Source organism: Aphanomyces invadans (assembly GCF_000520115.1).
Source record: "Aphanomyces invadans strain NJM9701 unplaced genomic scaffold supercont1.25, whole genome shotgun sequence".
Taxonomy (NCBI): domain Eukaryota; phylum Oomycota; class Saprolegniomycetes; order Saprolegniales; family Verrucalvaceae; genus Aphanomyces; species Aphanomyces invadans.
Window position 1 is genome coordinate 48,028 of NW_008580170.1, and position 8,587 is coordinate 56,614.

Here is an 8,587-nt window from a genome sequence, read left to right on the forward strand (position 1 = left end):
TCTTCATTTCGCACTTGTGGAAAGCTTCGTTCTCGCGGAAAATCGTGATGTCCGAGGTAGAACCACGATAATGGTTCGTACATCCAATTGCGTAGCCGTTGGGGAGAACGCTCACTTCGACCTTGTATCCATACAGTGAGTGCTTGGCACTGAAGTAAGTCTTGGCTTCTTGGAGTGCACCACTTGGCCGATACGATTGCTGAAAAGTAACGTCGGTTGCATATCGAGCATAAGGAAAGTGCTGAAATTTGGTTCTATCGTCGTGAAGCTTCTACATGGTATACATCCTTTCTTTCTAGAACGAGGTTAGTGAAAGACTTCATCGGATTTACCTTCACAGCGAAGTGCTCGTATACACAAGGCTGGAAGAGATCGAGGAAACGGACCACCATTCTTTCAAACGTAGGGCCTTTGAGCTTGAATTGGGTAGCCAAGAAGTCCCATGGTCCACCAAACTTGCAAACAACAAGTGTCATCACCATAACGTCTTTTGCACTGTAATTGCACCTTGCCCCTCGGCCAACATTCCAATGGCGCTTGATTTCATCACAAACTGCGTTCCAGATATAGTTGAATTCACCAATCGTGAAGTTTGTCATCGTCAAGAAGTTCTCTTCACCATTGCGGACATAATCATCATACACTGGCGTTGGAGTGTCTTCCACATCGTCGTCGGGCAGAGGGAAGTGACGGTACCGCTCCATATCCGCTCGTTGCATTCGTGCCATGCTTGTCAACTCGGCGATTGCATTCAAGACATAATTGCTTCCGCCTCTTTGTTCATTCGTCATGTTGGTTTGCTCCGAGATGCTTGGATTTGGGTACGTGAAGTCGTCTTCGTCCCCGCTTTGTGCAGGTGCCGGAGGAGAACTCATTAGCAAGTCTTGAAAAGTTGGTACTTGAGAGGGCATTCTTTGAGATGCACCATAATTGGCAGGCGACGCGCTATTAATAGCTGCGTTGAAGGATCCAGGGCGCGAAGGGGCAGAGTACATTGTGCTCGTTGAAAGACTTGGCAAATTGAGGAATGCCTATTGTGTTCACACACACCTAGAGTCTTTTCACGCCTATCCCAATCGCGGAGGACGACGTGGACTCTGCCGAAAGATTGAATCTCTCCCAAGTTACATACCACATGTGGCGACGGCAGTCTCTCTAAAGTCACCTCTATTCCACTGTAGACTATACCAGAAATAAAGCAGGGACTATTTACACAGAGAGATGGGGGTTAACTCTACCAGTGGTCAATTGATCAATCCACAAACCCCTTGGGTATGCGGGCGCCTTGTGAACTCGAATGTACAATGCGATGGCTGCATCTTCGCCAACAGCACGGACGATGGTAGAGATATGCAAAAACACATGCGGGATGAGATCGCTGAGGCATCTCTGCCTAACGACAACTACACGTACCATCTGGAGCTGACACGAGGTGTGTCCAAATTGCGTCCAACGACGTTATCCCGTGGCAATCTTGTCAATGCAAGAGAATTGGCATCGAGACACCCTCCATGGCACCGCGTCACGGCGGTGGTGGGATGGGTCGCGCCGACAACAATTTGAAGGGATATGTACTTCGCTCGGTGAGCTTCCTTTCCATGACGTCTAGGGCAAAGCTGGGGCTCAGTACCTCAAAACCATCGGTTATGCTTCACTGATGGTAACACCACCGCAATGGAGAGTCGACCCGATTTAGCCAACAAGTGGAGTTGGGTTGACAGCGAGAGCAGAAACGTGGATTAGTAAACTTGCTCTTGATCTTTATCTTGTCCTCGACTTGGTTCCAGTCTTGCGAAGAAAAGCAGTGTCATTGTGTCCACCAGTGAACCAACAACCATTGCTACCTTAATTGCATCTGTTCGCCCTTACTTGGCAGTGAAACCTAGCGATGCCATCAACCTCCAGTGCGTGCCACGCAACTTGCGATGCATTCTGATGCAAAACGTTAAGACACTTCAAATATCGCCCACATCTTGAGCAACAATAGTGTGTGCGAGGAGGCGTTGCTGCTCTTATAATTCTCGGGCTCCAAAGTGAAAGCAACTCAAACCTGCATTAGAAAATTGCTGAGAAAACGTGTGAAACACAAAATTCAAAAATTGGTTAGTGTGCAAAATGATAAAAACAATCTAACAGCAGCACATAAACGCCCTTAATAACACTTTATAATGCACAATCACCCCCTTAGTAGTTAATTGGCTTTCCAGACGACATCAAAACTGCGATGCAGCGGGACTTCATGCTTCGAAGAAGCTTATCGAGGTACTCAAGGGCCATCGCATTCCAGTGCACCATAATGGCAAGCTTGAGGTCTCTTCCGTTGCATACTGCTTTCCGCCGCCATACACACATTGACATAGGTAGCCCCAAACATTCTAAATCGGATTGAGGTCTCGAGATAGGGCTGGCTACTTCTTAGCTACAATGCCGTTGTCTTCCAAAATTCTTTCGTCTCTTTCGACGAATGAATCGAGGCATTATCGTGCTGAAAGACGAACTCATCAGCGAAGCGAGCATGGACAGACGGGAGCAAAAAGTCAAAATCGTCGTGATGTAGGCATACAAATCCTGGCGGTCTTCCAAGAATGCCAACTCCGACTTTCCATCAGCCCAAAGTGCTCCCCACGCCATAACCGAGCCGCCACCATTTTGGCGACTGAATGTGACCTTTACGTCCCGTCCAATGCAATGACAGTTAGACTTGAGGCCATCGGGACTATCAAGGCTCCACCTCTTCTCATCCGAGAAGATAATGCGACTTCAGGAATCCCAACCAATGTCGATGTTTTGTTCCGCCCAACGCACGTGCTCTTGCATGTTTTTTCGGTAAGACGTGGCTTCTTGTTTATCTTCATCATGTACTGAAATCATACGGACGAGTTGATCAGGCGTGCGGTGGTTTTTCGGTGAACGCAGAGGTTGAGCTCATGTTAAATTCAGTTGCAACTTTAGGGTGCCCTCGACAGCAAGGAGAATATGTGGTTCATGTCACGGTCACTGAGCTTGGTAGGCGGCCACCAGAGAACCCCTTCAAAAGGTTGCTTACAATGAATCATCGTCAGGGAATGAGGGTGGGTGTATATTAATCCACCTCATGCGTATAGTAAATTTGACATATTTTCCGGAAGAGATTACTGTCAAAGGCCATCGCTAATAGATAATCCAAGACTATAACTCATGTGCTGTAATTTGAGCGTGTATGGTATCATGTCCTTTGTCGTGGCAAAAATGTCACCTATTGGCTAGAATAATGGGATTTTGCTCGAGTGTTCAGATTGCCATGTCCATATTATAATTCCAAAAATATGAACGAGTACCACTGGGTGAATTTTTCCGTCGTTACCTGTATCAAAGCGGCCCGTGACAGCAAGTATAAGAGGATTACGCACATCGCGAATAGGTTGGCCTTAGCTGTGAAGCTCCCCGAAAACGTCGCCTGCGACGGAGACGTCGACAAGAGACTTCAAGACTTATTTAAAGAAGTCCCGGTGGCGTTGGAAATGGCGGAAATTTGCAGCCTGCTCAAGGGCATGGGATTGTCATACGATTAAATCACACTTTTCCTTGAATCTTACTCGTCAATACGTTTTTAACTGATCTGTATCGAAATTTGATATACTTAGTTCCGCAAAAATTATTGTGAATGCTTGAAAAATTCGGAACAGAGGTAGTATCAGCTTCATGACGTTAATAAAATGGTTTCGGTAGAATCCTTTCCGTTTCCTGTTCCGCCTCCGAGGTTCGGAACAGGAAACGAGGGGAAACTATTTTACAAGTTTCGGTGAATTCGTTTCCTTTTCCTATCGGTTGACATAATACATCACTTGCTCCTTCACGCCATATACAAGACCAACGATCATGGTACTCTCTGTTAACGAAATCATCATGCTACTGACCCTTGTCAAGTCAAAGTCCGCTCGACACATGCTCATGCAGTTATACATCTTTCAGTTCATTGAGCCACCACTTCTTCCCAAAGTTTGCTTTGTTCTGGACAACTACTCCGATTCCAACACCTTGTTGGACTTTCGCTTCGACCTTGCTGGTATCAAACGTCTCGGGTATCTACTTGGCCTCCCAGCAGTCATTGTAACACCCAACGAGTCACGAATTTGCCGCGACGAGGCCCTGTGTATACTGCTGAATCGACTAACCTTCCCACGACGGTACCATGATACGTATGGCTCGCATGTTTGGGCGACCTCGGGGACGACTATGTGATATATTCCTGTATTTGGTTCACGATCTGTTCGACCGGTGGAGACCTATACTGTTAATGAACAAGAAACTGGTCAGAGCTCGCATGGATCACTACTGCCGAGCTATTTCCAACAAAGGATCACCCCTTGTCAGTGTGTTTGGATTCATTGACGGCACAAAGCTCCAAACGTTGCGCATATCTGCTACTGGTGATGGCTCCAACAAACTAGCAAATATATAGTGGCCATAAGCGTATACACTGCCTCAACTACCAAGCTGTTCTACCCCGAGTTCATGATAAGCTTCGACCACGTTTTATAGGAATTACGCTGTGGTGAAGACATTCTAAACAGTGCAGGTTGAAAATTATATTTCCACGTAAAGGAAATCAAAATCTCTCTTCTATTATTTGTATTTACCTTCCATATTCCATTTTTTGAATATTTTGAAAATGTATTATACCGGACAAAAGTTGCTTATCCGTCAGATATGTGTGGTTGACAGTACTTTACCGCGTCATGTGTGAATGAAAAAGACCTACATAATTCTATAATGTCATATATTGAATTAAGAAGTTCCCTGCTCACTTGAGTTTCTTTTTTTGGAATATAGTAAATATCAGGTTTATGGAGCATGCACTTGAATTCCAAGGTGGCGTGAAAGTTAGCATGTCACCGACAGACAACTCCACACCGCACCGAAAAGCGACGGGAAGACCTGTGGTCAAAAATCGCAGACGTATTGGTCCCCACAGCATCAAAGATTGTACTTTACATACGCCAAGCAGCTTCACATTATCAATTGGAGAAAATAGCACTCTATGGACTCCACACTTGACTGCGTCTTTGGGGGACTCAAGGGACTGCACGATTGTCCGCACAAAAATGAGTGCTCCGGTGGGAAAAAAACCGTGTTCATATAACAAAGAAACCTAGTAATCTTGCTTCCTCATCGCAAAAGAACTCACGCCATATCGGCACTGTAACTACGCTGGCTAAGGAGCGCGAAGAACAAATTGTCAAGTGGATAAACGATATTCGTTCAGACGGAATTCCGTGAGTCGTTTCCTACGCAATGTAAGACGCTAGAAGTAGCAAAAGACGTTGGGCTCAAGGAACACGAGTTCAAAGCTAGCCAACCTTGGATTACGAGTTTTATGAAGCGCTGGAAGCTAACTATGCGAGCGAAGACAAGATCTGGGCAGTCCAGCCTAGAACGCGGTCAAGCTGCGTTGCCAGAGTTCAACAGCCGCATACGCAACTTGGTCGCAACCGAACATATTGAAGAAATCTACAATGCGGAGCAGACTGTAATCAACTACGTGTACATTCCAAAAACAACAGTTGATGGTGCGGGGTCAAAGGCTGTGTGGATTCGTTGTTCCGGGCAAGAGAAGGACCGTATCACGGAGATGCTGCTGGCCGACACCAAGGGCACAAAATATCCCATGTTTTTGGTCCTAAAGTCAAAAGCGTCAAAGAGTAAAGAGAAAGTAGTTGAGAACCTGGCGCAATGAAACGACTTTGGGCCTGTCGTGTGGCCCGAAATCCAATAGCTCCACGAACGGTATCCCTCACGCTTGTACGGCAACCTTACTGCATGGTGGAACAGTGAAATTTCCAAAGATTTCCTGACTTACCATTTCGGCCATCGCAAAGGCCATGACCTCAAGAAAATCTTGCTCCTTTGGACGATTTTAGTGCTCTTTTTGTGACGAAGTGGTTGCCTGTGCAGCAACAATGAATGTCATCCTGGAAAAGATTCCGCCAACATTTACCTGGATGTGCCAGCCAGCGGATGTTGCGTGGAAGAAACCAATTAAAGCTGCAAAGCGCGAGTGCTGGGTGACCTCCTTGCGGCATGAAATCGAAAACCACAAAAATGACGAAGGCACCTTTCAACTCCGTCGCGATTCGACTTGGTTGAGTGGGTAAACGAAGCTTGGGGGCCCTTCCAAAGGCTACAATCGTCCGTGGGTTTGTCAAATGCAGCTTGATCGATGTTGAGAAGTACGTACCCAGCGAAGCAGTACTAAACGCCAACAACAACCGCCTAGAAACTGATGAAATTGCCTCGCTCCTGCAACAAATGGACATCCATGATGTTCGCTATGATGAAGTCGTTGATACCTTCGACGACATCGATGTTGGCGCCGACATTGAATAGCTGCCTAGACACCATCTTAGTGAACGAGTTTGAGATTGAGATATGTGATGCATCTAACCTGTTGCTTGCCATCAACCTTGCATTCACTTTGTTCGCGTTCTCACGCGCGACGCCTTGCACACCCATGGAGAGAGACGAGTGCCGGTATCCGGTGCAGCAAATCAGTGGTCGAGGCCGAAGCGGTCCCATGACTACTGCGCGCGGCCCTTTTGACACTGCTCCCCATAGGGCACGACGTCGGCAGAGCCCGTGAACTTGAGGCAGTGAGGTTGCTGTCGTCCGAACAAGTTATCCGGATGATCTTGACCAGGCAAATTGAAGAATGAGTAAAGTAATTTCTCTCCTTTGACGTGAAGTGACGTGTGAGCCCAGTTTATCTTACAGCTGAATTTCCTCACACAAGTAATTATCTGTATCAAAACATTTGCGACGGTTTAGCATCCAAAGGAGTGATTAGTTCAGAAGTACTGTGCAAAACAATATCCTTTCTGTTTAGAGAATTCTGTTTTTTGCCATTGTATAAATCTATGGAGGTTTATCGTCAAGTGGTCACATGCCTCGTCACATTTATTCTCACATGACATTTGAGGTAAAGTAGGCTCAAAAGAATTACGGAACCTTCGCGTGAAAGCCAAGACATTGCAGCAAGCGCACGTCAAGACTGAGGACGGACTTGCGGGTGAACGCCGCCGTAATTCCCACCCTTCTCATAACAAAGCGATCCTATTAAGGGTGTCCATCGAGGCTCGAGCAAATAAAGTTTCCATGACCGAGTGCTTGACAGGTGAAGAAGCGCCATTCTCAATGACCACTTTCTGCAGTCAAGGGCCTAATTATCCTTATTTGGCTGCAAATTTCTTCAGCATACGTTTCGAAGATGCTTACGGAAGCACCAGGTAAGTTTGGGGGAGTCTTAATGCCTTTGAGCGAAGTATTGTGCAAAGTGAAATTTAGAATACAGCGTGAGTTATTGCGGGTTCATTGTCATGTATCGTATTTAAGGGGCTCTGCAGCGGCCCAAAATGCAATTTTTTCACGTCCGCGTTAGTCGCTCTTCTGTATCATTAATGTAGGTATGTGGTACACTACAATTCTGTCAATTTTTTGAATGCTGGATTCTTGTCGACGCCTGACATCAACGCGATTTGATCCGCTGATCGTTGCAATTATGATGGTGTGAGATGAGTTGATTATCTTGTACTTATTCAAATTGCTCGAGCCGAGGCCGCTGAAAACGAATGAACCATCGTTTGTGATGAGTTCCTCTAGTATTTGCGTAAGTTGTTCTATGTTGGCTTCTGAGCAGTCGCGGGTGCACTGGAGAATGCGGCTCACCTTAGATCGATTCAACGTGATGCCAAACTCGTGCAAGTCCCACGCGCATGTATCCATCAGTCGAGTTGCTGTAGTATGCCCTGACTATGTCCATCTGGCTGAGTGTGAGTCGCTTCGGTGGCGCTGGCATGGCAAAATAAAATGTCCTTCATCTGTGGCTGTGAATGCTGCGTGGTGCCGATTATTGTGGCGCCGGATTGGCTGCATGGTTTGAATTTCATATTTATCGATTCTCTCTGTTCCTGTTGAAATTAATACAGATAAGTTATTAGTTTATACCTGGTTGCAAAAATCGGGGGATCACTGTATGTGGAACTTTCAGCTTGTGCTGCAGCCCCCCCATAAGTCTGGACTTCAATGTCCTGAATCTTGATTTCTCCTATGTTTGCAGCATCGAACGTTGGCTAGCTCAATCGACGAGCTTGTGTCTGCCGTCGAGGTAGATTCAATGACCTCAATCATGTTGCGCTGAACAAGACCTTCATAGCATTACAAAGCGTCATGGAGGAAGCATTGAAGGTTGGTGGCGACAATTGCTTCACTCTGCCGCATTCGAAGAAGGACAAGCTGTCAAAAGTAGTCAAGTCGATGGTGCGTCCTATGATATTGCTATTGACGCGCTACAGCATGACTTCAATGTGAAGAGGACATTGACCGACTTACTTGACATGGTTTATTGGGTTGTCCATCAACAGGGACGAACTCACAGTGGACGACATCATCGAGGAACCAAATGGCCATAATTTAATCAAATCAACACAAAATCATCTCAAATTTCGTATGTGGATAGTATTCTCCATAACACACAAGGATCTATCAATAGATTACTCTAAAACCAAGTAGTCTTTGAGATATACTCGAAGAAAGGTAAGAATGATAGTCATTT